The sequence below is a fragment of the Tenrec ecaudatus genome, chromosome 5 (assembly GCF_050624435.1).
Source record: "Tenrec ecaudatus isolate mTenEca1 chromosome 5, mTenEca1.hap1, whole genome shotgun sequence".
NCBI classification, from domain to species: domain Eukaryota; kingdom Metazoa; phylum Chordata; class Mammalia; order Afrosoricida; family Tenrecidae; genus Tenrec; species Tenrec ecaudatus.
Window position 1 is genome coordinate 118,775,470 of NC_134534.1, and position 19,010 is coordinate 118,794,479.

General features: G+C 40.4%; 1 pseudogene; it reads left to right on the forward strand.

Annotated features, from left to right (window-relative positions):
* The first annotated feature begins 1,159 nt into the window (after nt 1–1,159).
* On the forward strand, nt 1,160–2,020 carry LOC142448924 (serine/threonine-protein phosphatase 2A 55 kDa regulatory subunit B alpha isoform pseudogene; annotated as a pseudogene).
* The last annotated feature ends 16,990 nt before the right edge of the window (nt 2,021–19,010 follow it).

Here is a 19,010-nt window from a genome sequence, read left to right on the forward strand (position 1 = left end):
TTGATGAGTACAGTAAATCCCTTGGACAGAGGAATATCAACAATATACTGCACACGGAATTGGTATTGTCACTCCTTTGTGGTCTCTATTTCTCTACGAGGAGATGAGAAGTGCTTCCCATGAAACCACACAGTGAGCAGGGGAGTGTAAGTCCTTACACTGAAGTTCCCGACGTGAATGACCTTAGCTTTGTGACCTGCCTAACCTTTCGGAGTTTCACTCTTCTTCTGTGTAAAATGGCCGTGGGTATACCACACTCTGAAGGTGCTCTGGTGGTGCTGTGGACTAAGCATTGGGCTGATAACTGAAGGTAGAAGAATCAAAACCACCAGCTGCCCTTGGGAGTAAGAGGTGAGGTACAAAAAGGTGTATTATCTTGGAAACCTATGAGCTGGGATTTTCCCCCAATATTTTTGTTGGCATATAATTCACATATCACATATTCTCCACTCTCTACCCCACCCCACCCCACATCCCCAGGTGAGGGGGGTAAGCTCAGGAGCAGAGATCCTGAGGAGCCCAGCAGAATCTCCATTTGCAGCGTAACCTGGCAGGAGCTGGAGGAGGGAATGATATTCAGTGGTGTTTTTCTCAGGTAAAAAGAGCCGTAGATGATGATGTAGCAGAAGGAGGGTGTGGTTCCCTTCCACTTTGTCCAAACATGATATCAGATTATCCAGGAACAAGTTAAAAAGAAGGGAGACTGGTTCCAGAACACATCTCTGGAAATTACCCTATGGACCCTGACTCTCATGGCAACATTACAATCGGATATAATTTCTGCTGCAGAATTTAATCATCCTAGAGAATTATTAGTGACAGGAGATAAAGGTGGTAGAGTCATCATCTTTCAATAAGAGCAGAGAACAAAATCCATTCTCATAGCAGAAGAGCATATAATGTTTACAGCAACTTCCAGAGCCATCAACCAAGAGTCTGACTACTTGAAAAGTTTAGAAATAGAAGAAAAGATCAACAAAATTAGGTGGTTTCCCAGAAAATTGCTGCTTCATTTTTATTGTGTATCAATGATAAAGCCATAAAATTATGGAAAATGAGTGAAAGGGACAAAAGATCAGAAGAGTATCACTTGAAAGAAGATGGAAGGTATAGAGACCCTGCTACAGTCACTACACTACATGTACCAGGCCGTAGGCCCATGGATCCAGTGGTTGAGGCCAGTCCACGAAGAATATTTGCCAATGCTCGTATATGTCACATCAACTCTATCTCTATTCATAGTGATTATGAAACATTTATCTGCAGGTGATTTGGGGATTAATCTTTGGCATCTGGAAATTACAGACAGGAGTTTTAATATTGTGGACATTAAGCCTGCCAGTATGGAAGAGCTCACCAAGGTGATACCAGCAGCTGAGTTCCGTCTATACAGCTGTAGCACATTTGTAAACAGCAGTAGTACAGGAACCAGTCAGTTATGTGACATGGGGGCATCCACCCTCTGTGACTGACATTCTACATTGTTTGAAGAAGCTGAAGATCCCAGTAACAGGTCATTTTTTTCTGAAATCAACTCCAATTTCTGATGTAAAATTCATCCATAGTAGTAGGTGTTTGATGACTAGCAACTATTTGTCAGTCAAATTTTGCAACTTAAATATGGAAAACAGGCCTCTGGAAACATATCAGGTACATGAATACCTCAGAAGTAAACGTTGTTCGCTATATGAAAATGGCTGCATATTTGACCAATTTGAATGGTGTTGGAATGGATCTGACAGTGTTGTCATCACTGGATCTCACAATAACTTCTTCAGCATGTCCGACAGGAACACAAAGTGAGACATAACCTGAGAAGCATCACGGGAGAGGGAAACCTCTCACTATTCTGAAGCCCTGCAAAGTCTGTGCAAGCGGCAAGTGAAAGAAAGATGAAATAAGTGTTGACAGCCTAGACTTCAGCAAGAAAATACTTCATACAGTCTGGCACCCCAAGGAAAATATCATTGCTGTAGCCACTACAAGCAATCTGTATGTATTTCAAGACAAAGTGAATTAGGGTTGACATTCCTAGCTGAAGAGCATTCGGAGCTGTAAGAGAGAGGCCCACTGTGGCATCCCTTTCCAGTGTTTAGCAATGTGCCATTTGACAACACATTTTTGTAGTTATGTGGAGAAAGCTCTGTTTATTTCTCACTGTGTTCTTCTCCGTCTGCTAGCCATGTAGGTTAAGATAGGGCACTTTTAATTTAAATGACTTCTTGAACCATCTTGCCCAAAGGACTAGATTGGAGTGTAACAACATTGATTTACTCCACTTTTTATGCTTTCCATTGTGATGACGTCAAATACAGGGAAAGCCTTCAGTCATGCTATGGGATTTAATTGTGTATCCTCACACTGTATCATTGGTGGGGTACACTCACTCCCCACTTTTTAAATTAAATACAGTTCATTCTTACTGTGGCTCCTCTCCTGGCCTACTGGACTCCTCCCTCTCATCTTTCTTACCTTGCCCCCTCCACACAGTCTCGGTGGTGGTGCATAAAAAAGAACGAATGAAACACACACAATGAGCCAGTTTGGGGTCAGTGGTAAAGGGGGTATATGTTGTGAACAAATGTTTTAAATAGCAATTGGTTGTAATCACACCTTGCCATGACTGGAACTGAAAATAAGGGTGGGGGAGGGGGGGCGGAAACTACTGAGTAAAAGTGACAAAGAATAAAAAAATGAATATATTCTTCATTCTTGTACTCATTATTATTTGTTCCCATTCACCTAAAACCTCCCCTGCCATTCCCCAAAGAAACTATTAATCCAATTACCGTCTCTAGAGATTTACCAATCCTGGATTTAATATACAGAAAATTTTTTAAAGGAACAACTAACAAGAATAACAAAGTAAAACAGATAAACACCTCAATTAAAAAGAGGAAAATATATTAAAAACAAGAACAAATTCAAATGGATCATAACACATTTTTTCATAATACCTGTATCACACATTTTTTCATAATACATGTATCACACATTTTTTCATAATACCTGTATCACACATTTTTTCATAATACCTGTATCACACATTTTTCATAATACCTGTATCACACATTTGTTGTGCAGCTGAAATAAGCTTATGCACATAAATCCTTAGCATAGTGCCTACCACAAAGCAGAAGCTCAAAATATGTTATTATTGTTGTTGTTCTTGTTTATTTATCTGTTCCTACTCTTTCATAGGGATTCTGTAGAGAGGTGACAGATCCTTGGTATGTTATCTGCATTGGGGACGCTGAGTGTCTCATAAATACTGCATAGGAGTGGAGACAGGCATGCTCTTGATGCTAATAAGCTGTGACAGATAAATGGAGGGCAGAGGGAAAGATGTCTTTAAAAGCAATAAAATAAACATACACATGAATAAATTATTTAACCGTTTTCTACAGTTTCTGGATAGATTTCAAAGGATGGGAGATTGACAGCAGAGAGTCCATTAAAGAAATAGAATTTGACAAGGGGGTGCGTTGTCATGGCATTTTTGCTACAGTCAGCAAGTTGCTCAGTTTCTGCTAGTCTTACATTTCTTTGTTGATTTCTGAGCCCAACAATAACATTTCAAAAGATTTTATCATTCATGTGATGAATTGCTTAAATTGAGGTTAGGTTGTTTTGAGTGAAGGCCTAGTTGCTTTGAAAACCACGTTAGCAATCTATGTTGGAATTAAGCTCATGTAGTTTTGTTTTATCATCATTGGCCTGCATTCATTTACTTAAAAATTATTTATCTTACAGAATGTCAGCTACAAAAATGTATTGCTGCAAAAGTCATGCTTGAGTTTTCTCTGGTGTAATTAGTTTTGTCAGTCTTTATTATTTCTTAGACCTTCTATTATGAGTTTGTTATTATTGATTGTTTTGGAAATAGATTTGATTGAGACATCTTTGTGGAGGATGGCAGATTTTAACCCACAGAAAAGGAGACTGTGGGACTTGAAAATTATTTCAGAGTCAGTGGTTCTGGTAGAGATTTTATTTTCACTGGAATGACTTTAGGAGTGTTATATTCTTTCTTAAGTTTATCCATATTTTATACATCACTTACTGGAAAGGTGAATCTATTAATGGGCACGGACCACATGGAGGCAATGGCAGGTATTGGATGTTTTAGGTACTATCTTAGGAATTGCTTGTCTTTTACTCTTTTAGACTACTTCATAAGATTAATTTGCTTCCAATTCTGAATTCCTATGCCTTTGTCCCTTTCCCTGGTCTCAAAGGTCAAATTGAAAAGAATAGGGGTGGGCAATGTAGACTTTAGATTGGGAGAGAAGAATCTATGCTTGAAATTATGCTATAAACTTGTACATTTCTCTTAGCCTGTTTTTTTTTAACATGTAACGTTCTTTCATAAGTAAACTACATACAGCAACTGGTGCAATGATATGTTTACACAGAGGGCTATGCTCTCTGACTGAAAATACTTCAGTTCTTGAAAAACTTAAAAAACAAACAAACCGTAGTTACCAAGATTTACTGATGTCCTTCATATATGGCTTATTGAGCTAGTAAACAAATGTATGCACATTAATTACCTAACAGTGCAGGGTGCACTGTAGATTTGCAAACACGTCGTCACTGTTGTTTTTGTTAGGTGCTTTCCATTTGATTCTTTTTTAAAAATCATTTTATTGGGGGCTCGTATAATTCTTATCACAATCCATACATACATCCATTGTATCAAGAACATATGTACATTTGTTGCCATCATCATTCTCAAAACATTTGCCTTCTACTTGTGCCCTTAATATCTGCTGCTCATTTTCCCCCTCCCTCCCAACTGCCCCTTGCCTCATGAATCCTTCATCATTCATATATTACTATTATTATTTTGTCATATATTACACTGTCTGACATCTTCCCCCACCCTCTTCTCTGCTGTCCCTCACTCAGGGAGGAGGCTATATGTAGATTCCTGTAATCAGTTCCCCCTTTCTACCCTACATTCTCTCCATCCTCCAGGCATCGCCACTCTCATCACTGGTCCTGGAGGAATCATCTGTCCTGGATTCCCTGTGTTTCCAGTTGCTATCTGTACCAGTGCACATCCTCTGGTCTAGCCAGATTTGTAAGGTACAATTGGGATCATGATAGTGGGGGGAGGAAGCATTTGATTCTGTTGGGTTTTTTTTAATGCTTTTATTGGGGGCTCTTACATCTCTTATCACAATCCATACATTCCTTCAATGTGTCAAGGACATTTGCACATATGCCGCCATCATCATTTTCAGAGTATTCTCTTCCCACCTGATATCAGCTTCCCATTTCTTCCCCTCCCTTCCCCACATGCCCTCCCTGGTGAACCCTTGATAAGTTGTAGATTATTTTTTCCATATCTTACATTGCCCTCCATCACTCCTCACCCACTTTTCTGTTATTTGTCTCCCTGGAAGGGGATGTCTAGGTTGATCCTTGTGATTGATTCCCCTTTTCTCCCCGCCCCCACCCTCCCCTAATCATCCTGGTATCTCTACTCTCCTTGTTGGCCCTGAGGGATTGATCTATCCCAGATTCCCCATGTTGCCGGCTCTTATTTGTTGCAATGTGCATGCTCTGGTCTAATCCTATTTGTAAGGTAGAATTGAGGTCTTGATAGTGGGTGAAGGAAGTACTAAAGAACTAGAGGAAAGCTGTGTTTCATCGGAGCTATGCTGACTGGCTCTTCACCCTGACTGACTTATCTTTTCCCTGTGACCCCTCTGTGAGGGGATTTCCAAGTATCTACAGATGCACATTAGGTCTCCACTCCATGTCCCCTCGCCCCATTCATCTTGGGTATTGTTTATTCTGAGTTTTAGATGCCTGATACCTGATTCCATCTCTTAGCTCTTTTAATTCCTTGTCTTTTTATTTTTCAAGTACTAATTTCTCTGCAATTCTCGGGGGTATAATGAAAAGCAGATTTTGTGTGTAAAATCTGGACTGAAAACATAATGAAAATCGTAGGCTGTTAAGTAGTAGTCCCAAGTCAGCACCTAGACAGGGAAAGTTCATTTGAGTGGGGATGTGTTGATTTCTTGGCAAGTTGTTTGGTCCTGAGTGCCACTAGAAGTCTGCATGACTTGTGACTTCCCTGGGAAACACATAGTGGGCTACCCCCACATCTAGTCTTGAGTCCGTTCCAGGAAGGAAGGGTCATTTCCTTTGAGTCCCAAATGTATGGACTTGTCCTTATTTTAGACATTCCACCGCTTTCATCAAACATGTCACTTGCAAAGGAGATATGGGGAGTTTTTACCTACTGAGCATGCTTGGGAGGTACAAATGGTTAATGTGTTTGGCTGCTAACCAGAAGGTTAGAGGTATGAGTACCCAAAGATGCATTAGAAGAGAGGTCTGGTGAGCCTCTTCTAGAAAGTGAGTTACTCTAAGCCCTGTACAGCACACGTGGGGTCAACATGCATTGGAATTAACTAGGCATCAACTGGTTATAGCTATCTAGCCTGCCAAATCCACTGCATCAGCAAAGGGGATCAGTGAGGTTACCTTCATCAAACCAGATTACTCACTCCACCCCAATTCTATCACCCTTACATCTGTCATTTCGAGCCATGTGACACTGTGCAGACCATTTTATTTTTCGGAGTCAGTTTTCTTATGAATAGAATGAAGAGATTAAACTATTTGAGTCATAAATTTCATATGAGTTCTCTCAACCTATTGACAATATCCCCTGAAAAGTATATTCATTAGGTTGAGTTAGAAGATCCCAAACTCTATTTGAAAATTAAAATGTTACATGACGTAGTTGATAGTCTCATGTTTTATGTTTTTGTGATTCTAAGTGAAATATTGACCTTGTTCTGGACAAGTTTATCACTTATGCTGCAGAGATCAAGGCCACTATATTATTTCAGAAGCATGAGGGAGCGAAAACAAAAGGAAGCTTGTGAGCACTGATGGTCTTTTTCCCTGTGGCCCCTCCATTATTAGAAAACATGAACCAGTGTCTGGAATCTGTCTTTTCCTTGAGGAGTATCTATGAAGTTAAAATTCACCCACTGTCATCAAATGTATTTCAACTCTGGAGGAAAGAGCTTTAGGGTTTCTGAGACTGCAAATACTTAAACCCTCAGCAAGGCTGGAGGGTTTGAGTCACAGGCCTTGGTGGGAGCAGCCCAACATATAATTCCTGTATCACCAGGGATCTTTATCACTGAATGCCCATATCAAACTAAATGCTCTGTCATCGGGTCAATGCCGACACGTGGTGACCCGATAGAACAAAGTAGATCTTCCCCATGAGTTTCAGAGACTATAACTATTTACTGAAGTAGAAATCCCCATCTTTCTCACATGGAGTGACTGGTGATTTTTAACTACTAACCTTTCAGATTGCAACTCAATGAAGGTAGGAGGGAGAACAAAGTGGAAGCTTCTTTTTCTTAGATTTTCCATAAGTTTCCTAGAGCTGCCATTAGAAAATACCACAAAGTAAGTGGCTTTAAGGAAAATAAATTATTGTTTCTCAATGAGAAATTTAAATTCAAGTCGTTGCCAGGGTCACATGGCATCTGTCAGGTTAGAGTAAAATTTCTACTGCTTTTTCTACCTTAAGGCATCTCTGGGCATTTCCAACATTCCTTGGTTCTGTTAGATGCTTCTTCAGATGGCATCTTTCTTTTGTGTCTCTGTTTCTGTTTCTGAAAGAATCGGGATTCATCTTATTTTAGTAGAGTATTTATAACCGATAACATCTTATTTCCAAACAAGGTCACATTCACATATACAGAAGTTTGGACTTTCGCTTATCATTCTGAAGGACACGGTTCAAAGCAGAGCAGGTATTGACTTAGTGCCTCTGTTTAGAAGCATCGTGACTTTAACAGGTGTTATTCCCACATGATGAGAACACTTGTGTAGTGCTCTAAGAAGGAGTTTGAGATAATAATACTCGATTTGGGAATATATGTCCTTTAGTCCTCTTAATAATCACACAATTGGGTGAGTATGGCCAGTAATGCTGTCCACTGGAAATGCCCATTTCTTGTTGGTTTTAGTCTTTCAGTTCCAAGAAAAAGCTAGCGAGTGTGCAACATAGTGCTCTTATTCTATGCCCTAAGGAGATGAGGTATGAGAAGATATGAGAAAAGCAGAATGATTGGGCAATCATGGTGAGTTGTATCGTCTGTTGGTTGGAGGTGGTTTTGCTCTGCATAGGCAGAACAGGCAGTTTCTAATTAATACCTTTCTTCTCCTGTTCTTTTCTCAATCTTCTTTTACCATAGGATGTGGTCAATTTTGTCTTTTTCAAGTTATTTGAGTATCAGTGCTGTAAGGAAGTATGGGTAATTGTGTGCAGCAAGTTATTTTGACAGGAAGATAGCCAACAATATCTGCAAAAAATTGTGTAGCTCAGAGAATGAGTGGATACTTTTATATCACTTGGATCTGGAGGTATTACTTTTTCCTACATTTAAGAGACAATATTTGGATCTGGGGGTTGTGTTGTCTAAAAGACCAATATTTACTGATTAAATGTGTGTGCCAGGCCCTATGATGAATGCTTTTCCAGAGATTGTTATAGTTTTCAACGCCTCCCTGAAATTATTTTCCCCCTAATTTTATAGATGTTTACTGTTTACTTGAGTAGCTGCTCCAGAGCAGAAAAAAAAGTTCTATAAATTTCAGTAGCTTAGTAAAGAGAGAGTGGTTTTAGAATATGCTCACAATTATTATTTCTGGATAGTCTATCTGGTTCTAAACAGAGACTTTCTGAAGGTACTCCCACCAGCAGACTGTTATTCTAGCAATCATTAGTATCACCTACCAAATGTAGTGTTTTCCTTCCTGTGGTATGATATAGGAAAGAATTTCTCCCCTTCTTGAAGATAGCTGTACTCAGTGATGTACAAGGAACAGCGATGTGGTGTTACTCTCAGGGAGAATTCTTATGAGGTAGTTCATGATCCATCTTTCTCTCACTTTCCTTCTGCCACGACGACCAGTGAGGCTCTGTTTACTTGGGTTCTAAAGTTAGATGATGTAGAATTGTGCCCTCAGCCAAGCTGTCATGATATAGTGCAAGTAAAGATCAGACATTTTCTTTAGATTGTCAGGTGTTTCTCAATGCAGTATAGGTTAACCTATCTTGAAACAGATGTGCAGCTAATTTTTTACTTTTAAATTATTTGTCCCTGTTTTTCCACACCAGTATCTGTTAGGTTATAAACTTCTGTGCAGGAATTATATGATCTTCCTACTTTGTGATTTTATCCAATACTGACTGAGGAGCTGTTATGGATGCTTTGTGTCCCTAGAAAGATAGGTTGAAGTCCAAACTTCTGGTACCTGTGAATGTGATCTTGTTTGAAAATAATATCTTTGAAGATACTATTAGTTAACATGAGGTCATAGTGGGATGGTGAGGATACTGATTCAATCTGAATGAGCAGAAACTAACATTGATTGAGCATATGTATTCACTTCCAGAACAGATATCAGTGAATATTGCACAGGCTTTTATGTGTGTGAAATGAAACTTCGGCTTTGTCAGTGGTAGGCCTGACATTTACAATATGTTCTTATTAAAGAGAACAGGTGTAGAGGAAAGACAGTCATGGGAATCTGTAGGCAGAGATCTAGAGTGATTTTGACTCCCATCTTCTAGTACTGTGCAATAGTAAATTTCTGCTTTATAAACCACCCAGTGTTTGATCTTCACTCTGATAGCCTTAGGAGCTTAATATGAAGTGAAATAAAAAGGTATTGCTAGAAAATCACAGAAATCCTTATTAAGTGGGACAACTTCCGGGAAGATGGCGACAGAGTGACAAATACCAGAGGGACTCTTCAGAATTAGGCCCAGGAGAGTTGCTTAGAGGGAAATTGAACGCTGCTGGAATGCAGGAGGAGCATCATAAAGATAAGGAGGCACAAACCCATGGGGTTTTGAGGGGCTGGGGGCTTTTGCCTTACCTCAGTGGAGGCCCCCTGGGGCTTGACCTTGGCCCCGTCACTGTCTCTGCCGGAGCCGGGATTATTTGGAGCCCATGGTGGGGGTTTGGTCTCTGCACAATCATGGTTTGCCGCCACCTCCCTCTGGGCAGGGGACTGGACGCTTGCGGCTCCATGGGCAGGGATCAGGGTTCAGGGACATTTTTTTTCTTTTGTTTCCATCTCTTTTCTCTGTCTTCCCATGGTCTTGGAGGGCTGCATGGGGGCTTTTTCTCAACATAGTCATAGCTTGCTGCTGCTGCCTGGGAGATCAGGACTCAACTAAATTGTTGCTTTTGTTTCCCTCTCTTCACTATTCCTGCACAGGCTCAGCGGGCTTACTTTTTAATTTTATTTTCTCCTCTTTGTCATTTTCTGGGTCTCTCACACACCACTGCTGACCTCCAGACCACTCCCCTTAGCCTAGGGCATTTACACCTGCACTACACTGAGCTGGGTGAGCTCCACCCTGTGTAGATAGACCAAGGCTGGCGAAAGCCCTGCTGGCCTTCACCAGGGATACTCTGCCCAACTTCTTACCAGGGAATTCCTGAATGTGTGCCTGGGGCTTTAAGGCAGCTCAGCCAATCCATGTCAACATTCCAAGCTGCTGCATGAACCTCTGCCCAACCTCCATAACACCAAAACAGGTAACCCACTAGCTTTCTGGGGCACTCCTCTGAGAGAGAAGCCACATGAGGAAAAAATGGTAGTTTAATTCCCTAGTGAAATTAGCTATAGGCAGTTCGGAGAAGCATTCCTACAAGTCTCCCAGAGAGAACCAGTGCTCTTCAACTCCCTGAAAAACAGCACCTTTCTCCTCTAAAACAATGCAATGGAAAAAGCCATCAGCCTCAATGACTTCAACACACACACAAAAAAACACAGGAGAAACAAAAGGCAATGGCAGAAGATGTCATAAACATAATGACATGCATAGAAGAAGCAGACATTGAGCTGCCACAGAAAGAAATTTTCAGTATGCTGCTTGGAATCAAACAGCATATGAGGGAAACAATACAGAAAAGGATGAAATGATAGAGGAGATAAAGGCCATACACCAAAGGGAAATACAGGAGCTTAGGTAAGAGATAACACAAACCAGTAGCAGAAACATAGATCTGGAGAATAGATTGGAGGAAGCAGAGAACTGCATCAGTGACTTGGAGAACAGCCAAGCAGACCTTAACAAACACAGACAAAATGTTAATAAGATCATCAGAGAAGCTTAAGAAAACTTAAGAGATATGTCTGATACTATGAAGTGGAACAACATTAGAATTATTGAGTTACCGGAGAAAGACACAACAAAGAAGTCATCTGCAACAATAGTGAGAGAATTCTTTGAGGAAAACTTCCTCAGCTTAATGAATGAAAACCAGGCAACTATTCAGGAGGCTGAAAGTACACCAGCTAGACTGAATCCCAAGAAGAAGTCACCATGGCACATAATAGTTAAATTATCCAACTGAGAGTAAAAGGAGAAAATCATGAGAGCAGCTAGGGAAAAATAAGAAATCGCATATAAAGATTCCCAAATAAGAATATGCTCAGACCTATCAGCAGAAAAGGAGAGAGTGGAGTAATAATTCAAAAAAATTAAAGGAAAACAATGCAAACCCAAGAATACTCTACCCAGTCAAATTATTGATCAAGGTAGATGGAGAAGTAAGAGTCTTCCCAGACAAGGAAAAACTAAAAAAATATGTTAAAAGAAATGCAGCCCTACAAAAGATCCTTGCTGACCCAATCATGGGCAGAAGAACAACACTCACCAAGCGTAAATAAGAGAGAGCCAATATAGAACAACCTCAACCAGAGGGCAATAAAGAGGAAAAAAAGATCCCAAGATAGCATTGGCTTAAGGATGGAACGAAGTCAAGAATGATACACACACGTGCACAAAACACTAATGAGAAAGTAAAGTAGGAAAACACCCAACACAAAAAGCATAAGATAACATCACTGAGTCTGTAGATGGAGATAATAGTCTGAGTATCAATGGCCTGAACTCAGGCATTAAAAGACTGAGAGTAGCAGACTGACTTAGAAAACACAAACCATCAATCTGCTGCCTACAGGAGACACACCTCAAGGCTACAGACAAAAATGGATGAGAATCAAAGGCTGGAGAAAGGTATATCAAGCAAACAACAATTCAAAATAAGCAGGGGTTGCAATCCTAATCTCAGATAAAATTGACCTCAAAGTGCATACCATGTAAAGAAATAAGGAGGGACACTATACAATGCTCAATGGAATGGTGGACAAAGAACCACTAAGCATTGTAAACATATATTCCCCGAATGAGAGACCCGCTGAATATGTCAACCAAACATTCCAAAAGATGAAAAAAGAAATCACAGCCTCAACAATTATAGTTGGTGACTTCATTACACCACTCTCTGAGAAAGATAGATGACAGGAAAAGAAAGTCAAAAGGAGGCTAGAAATCTAAACACTACAATTAGACAGTTTGACCTGATATTTACAGAATATTTCATCCAAATACAAAAATATTCACATTCTTCTCAATTTCACATGGCACATATTCGAAGATAGACCACATGCTGGGGCACAAAGCGAATCTACAAAAATTTAAGCACATTGCTATCACATAGACCTTGCTCTCTGACCACTGTCCCATAAGGCTGGAAATCAACAAAAGGAAGATGAAGAAACCAAAAGCAAACAATTGGAGGATGTATAAGTCTCTACTTCAAAAGGAGTGCGTACCAGCACAGATCAAAACAAAATTAGAAAATTTCTAGAAACCAATGAGAATGAGCACACAGCGTACCAAAATTTATGGGAATACAGCAAAGGCAGTTATTAGAGGAAGTTGCATAGCAATATATGCACACCTGAGAAAGGAAGAGAGGCTCATGATTGATATGCTGGCACAAAAAATTACAACAACTAGAGCAGAGTCAGCAGGACAATCCTACTAATAGCAAAAGAAAAGAAATTATAAAAATCAGGGCTGAGATTCAGGAGAGAGAGAATAAGAAAACTATGGGAAAAATTAATGCTGCTAAAAGTTGATTCTTTGAAAGAATAAACAGAATTGAAAAAACACTGGCAAACCTAGCCATAGAAAGGAGGGGAAATTTTTCAATAATAAGAATGAGGGATGAAAGAGGGAACATCAAAATATCCCCTGAACCAAAGGGCTTCACTGGAGAATTCTACCAAGCATTTAGGGAAGAACTAACACCAACCCTACACAAACACTTCCAGAACATAGAAAAAGACAGCAAGCTCCCAAACTCCTTCTATGAAAGTAGTTTAACTCTGATACCCAAACTGGGCAAGGATCCCACAAGAATTGAGAACCACAGACCAATTTCCCTAATGAATATCGATGCAAAATTCCTTAACAAAATACAAGCCAACAGAATACAAAAGTATATAAAACAAAGAATTCACCATGACTAAGTGGGATTCATACCACAGATGCAGGGATGGTTAAATATATGAAAGACCATGAGTATTATTCATCACATTGACATGAAAAACTATAAGAACCACAGATAATATTGATAGATGCAGAAAAAGCATTCGACAACATTCAACACCAATTCCTGTTTAAGACACTTGAGAAGATAAGAATGGAAGGAAAATTCCTCAAGACAATACAAGCTATATATGAAAAACCAACAGCCAAAATGGTAGTCAATGGAAAAAAGACTAACACAATCCCACTGAAAAAGGGTACCACAGAAGAGTGTCCCTTGTCCCCACTCTTATTTAATGTCATGCTGGAGGATTTAGCTAACAGCATAAGGCAAAGAAAAGACATCAAAGGTATTCATTTGGGGAAGGAAGAGTGAAACTATCGTTATTTGCAGATGATATGATTTTATATATAGAAAATCCCAGAAAGCTCCACAAGGGAAATACTGGAAGCAATAGAAAAGTTTGGCAGAGTGGCATGATACAAGATCAACAAACAGAAGTCCATCAGACTGTTATACACATCGGATAAGACCACAGAAGAGGAGATCAAAAAGGTGATACCCTTCACAATAGCCAAGCACAAATTGAAATATCTAGGGATATACCTGACTAAAAGAACAAAAAATCTATATGGGGAAAACTACATAACACTATTACACGAAATCAAGAATGACCTCAACAAATGAAAGAATATCCCATGCTCATGGATTGGAAGACTCAATGTAGTCAAGATGTCAGTTCTGCCAAAGGCACTATATAAATTTTAATGTAATCCTGATACAATTACCCTCATCTTTCTTCAAGGAAATGGAAAAACTGATTACCAACTTCATAAGGAAATGGAAGAAACCCAGAATTAGCAGAGAACTCCTCAAGAAGGACACAGTGAGAGAGCTTAAATTACCTGACTTTAGCACATACTATACAGCCACAGTTGTCCAAAATGTATGGTATAGGTACAATGACAGATACTCTGACTAATGGAAAAGAACTGAAAACCCAGATATAAAATCATCAGCATACAGACAACCGATCTTTGATAAGGGCTCCAAAAGTATCCAATAGGATGCAGATGTCCTCTTTAACAAGCGGTGCTGGAAAAAAATGGATATTTATATGCAGAAAAATGAAGCAAGACCCTTATCTCACTCCATGCACAAGAATGAACTCAAGGTGGATCACAGACCTTGAAGTTAAACCCCAAACTATTAGGGCCATCAATGAGGGAACTGGGACCAACTTGAGAACTTTGGCTCAGGGAATACATAGGCTATCAGAAATAGGGAAGTACACAAACACAGAGGAGGCACAAATTGACAAATGGGATATACTGAAGATAAAACACCTGTGTACATCGAAAGAATTCACCAAGAGAGTAATAAGAGAGTCCACGGACTAGGAAAACATCTTTAGCAATGACACATCAGACAAAAGCCTTATTTCTCAAATCTACAATACTCTGCTAGCTTCCAAAAAGAACAAAAAAACCCACTAATTTCCCTCTGACAAGGTGGGCAAAGGATCTGAACAGTAGTTTCACAGGGGCAGAAATCCGAATGGCCAACAAACATATGAGAAAATGTTCCCAATCTTTAGCCATGAGAGAAATGTAAATTAAAACAACAATGAGGTACCACCTAACACCCTCAAAGGAAGCCCAATTCAAAAAATCAGAAAGCAGCAAGTGTTGGAGGGGCTGTGGGGAGACAAGAACTCTCATCCACTGCTGGTGGACCTGTAAGAATGTACAGCCACTATGGAAATCAATCTGGTGATATCTAAAACAGATGGAAATAGAGTTAACATATGACCCAGAAATCCCCCTACTGGGCATACACCCAAAAGAGGCAAGAAACAAACCAAGGCCAGACATCTATGCTCCAGTGTTCATTGCGGCACAGCTCACAATTGCAAGGAGTTGGAAACAATCAAATTTCCATCAACTGATGATTGGATTTAAAAGCTGTGGTATATACATACAATGGAGGACTACGTATCGCTAAAAAGCAGTGGTGAACGTATGAAGCACATAGCGGCATGGGAAGAACTGGAGGAAATCATGCTAAGTGAAGTAATCCAAGCACAAAAGGACATGTACAACATGAGTCTGGCGAGGTACACTTTAAAAAAATGCAAAAGGGGCATAGAGTAAAAGCTACTGTATACAAACATTCCTGGGGTGAGGACCAGGTAATATGGCAGGGACCAGACCAAATACAGGGATACGCATGGTAGACAAGTAAAAAGGAGGTGGGTAAAGGAAAATAATATGGGTAGTGGGGGCACAGGGTAACAACCCACCCTAGGGGAGGGTATTGTTTATATATCCACAGGCAAAGAGGGACCAGACTTCAAGCCAGTGCTCCAAGATGGGAATGCAACATGCCGGGGTGGGGTAGGGAACCAGTGGACAGGGCTGGGGGCTGCCCTCAATCCCAACCACTAAGTGGACATCTGCCCCTCCCCCCAGAAGAATTTATTTCAAAGGATGGCATTGAATCTGCAGCTCCAGGAGAGGGACATATCTGATCAGATCACACGGGAGCAGATGAAGGGGGAGGAGGAGAGAGTGGAGTACATCCTGGCCTATCACGCTTGAGGACAATGTTCCCAATTAGAGCAGCCAGTCGACTTAGAGGCCCACATTTCCGACCCCACTAGGAGACATGACACCACTTACTGACGCATAGACCTACAGGGACAACACCAGAGACACAGTGTGGGACTTACACCCGATCTGATGCCGTCACACCGAGGCAAAACACTAAGGGGGTGCAACAGAACAGCAAGGGAATGGAGCAGTGAGGTCCCCTGGGAATGCTGAAGGTGAACTTTGGGGCCAGGATGTGGTGCCCCAACAGACTGGACTGGAAAACATTCCTAAAATCCAACAAACAATCCTTGAACTAACTACAAGCTTTTCTTTTTTGTTGTGCTTTGTTTTGTTTTTTGACATTTGTTTGTTGTTGTTTTGTATATTGTTACTTGGTTTTGCTCTGTCTTATTTTTATGTTATTATCTCCACAGGTCTGTCTAAATAAGATAGGCTGGATGAACAATCTGGAGGAGAAAACTATGGGACTGACAGTTCTGGGGGGACATGGAAGAGAAGGAGGTGGGGGGAAAGGTAGTGGGAACAACAAGTGACCCTAATCAGTGGTGAGGAGGGTGTGGGAGGCATGATCAAGGGTAATGTAACCAAGAGGATCTGCTGAAACCTTAGTGGTGACTGAGCATGATAGGAGGAAAGTCAAAGGAAATAGAGGAAAGAGCTGGAAGGCAAAGGGCATTTATAGAGGCCTAGATAAAGGCATGTACATATGTAAATATATTTATATATTAGGATTGGGAAATAGATCTATGTGCATATATTTATAGGTTTAGTATTAAGGTAGCAGAAGGACATTGGGCCTCCACTCAAGTACTCCCTCAATGCAAGAATATTTTCTTTTATTAATTTGGCATTCTATGATACTCACCTTCCCAACACGACTGCTGAAGACAAAGCGAGTGAATATGCAAATGTGGTGAAGAAAGCTGATGGTGCCCGGCTATCAAAAGAGATAGCATCTGAGGTCTTAAAGGCTTCAAGGTAAACAAGCGGCCATCTAGCTCAGAAGCAACAAAGTCCACATGGAAGAGGCATACCACCCTATGTGATCATGAGGTGCCGAAGAGATCATTTATCAGGCATCAAAGGAAAAAAACCATATCATTCTGTGCTTATCTCCATGATACGATCGCTGAAGACAAATGGGTGCATAAGCAAATGTGGCGAAGAAAGCTGATGGTGCCTGGCTATCAAAAGATATAACGTCTGGGGTCTTAAAGGCTTGAAGGCAAACAAGCAACCATCTAGCTCAGAAGCAACAAAGCCCACATGGAAGATGTACACCAGCCACTGTGATCACGAGGTGTCAAAGAGATCAGGTATCAGGCATCATCAGAACAAAAATCTTACCATAGTGAATGAGGGGGGAGTGAGGAATGGAGATCCAAAGACCATTAGTGGGCACTGGACACCCCCTTACAGAACGGTCTTGGGGAGGAAATGAGCCAGTCAGGGTGCGATGTAGCAACAATGAAAAATACTACTTTCATCTAGTTCCTAAATACTTACCCTCCCCCACCCCCAGCCCCACGATCATGATCCCAATTCTACCTTGGAAGCCTGGCTAGACCAGAGGATGTACATTGGTACAGATAGGAACTGGAAACACAGGGAATCCAGGGCAGATGATCCTTTCAGGACCAGCAGTGTGAGTGGCGATACTGGGAGGGTAGAGGGAGGGTTGAATGGAAAGGGGGAACTGATTACAAGGATCTGCATGTGACCTCCTCCCTGGGGGACAGACAACAGAAAAGTAGGTGAAGGGAGACGTCGGACAGGGCAAGATATCACAAAACAATAATTTATAAATCATCAAGGGTTCCTGAGGGAGGTGTTAGTGGGGAGGGAGGGGAAAAATGAGGACCTGATGCCAGGGGCTTAAATGGAGAGCAAGTGTTTTGAGAATGATGAAGGCAATGAATGCATAGATGTGCTTTACACAATTGATATATGTATGGACTCTGATAAGAGTTGTATGAGCTGCTCATAAAAAAATAATAATTTTAGAGTTTCAATCACATAGGGTAATATAATGGTTAAAAAATAAATAAGAAAAAAAAATCCTTAGTAAGCAAGAACAACAAAATATGAAGTTATTGTTTCTCCACATATCCTCCATCTAGATCTAAACACTTTGCAAATTGGTGATTCTATCTCTTGAACCCATCTAAAGACTTCTGTGCTTTTTGACTTACACCACTCTTAAACAGCAGAATTGACATCACCAATGTCAAAGAATATTGAAAGTACCATGGACTGTGAGAACAAGCAAATCTGCCTTAGAAAAAGTCCAAACAAAATTCTCCTTAAAGGCAAGGACAGCAAGATGTGGTCGCACATATTTTTCACATGTTATCAGGAGAGACCAGTGCCTGAAGAAAGACTTCATTCTTGGTAAAATAGAGGACCTGCAAAAACGAGGAAGAACTTCAACTAGATGGATTGAGACAATGGCTCCAACTGGGTTCCACTGTAGGAATAATTGTGAGAATGGTGCTGGACCGGGTGTTTTGTTCTGTTGTACATATTATCCTTATGAATTGCAAATGACTCAACAGTACCTAACAACAATAGATGCTAATTACTGACCATCTCTCCCCTGTATGTTTGCTCCTATATAACGGATGAAAACAGTTGGAAAAATAACTAAGGTCAGGGAAAGGTGAGGTGGAGTATCTATCTAAGAATAAAAGAAAGTATTCTGGAAGAAATGGAAATGTGCTCGAACTTGAAGAATGGAAAAGGCTTCAATAAAAGTGATTGACATCATTATGGTGACATCATCTTTATGAGGAAGAGAGAGCCTGCTAAGTAGTTAAGGTTGCATGTGTCAGTATCAAAGAAATTCTCACTCAAATATAGGATCCCCTACACTTTAGCTCTGCTACCTTGAGCTTCTTCTTGATGCATGGAAATCTTGCCATGGACAAAAGGGAGAATGATATTTATACTTATTCTGAAAAATGGTGGTAAAGATTAAATGATA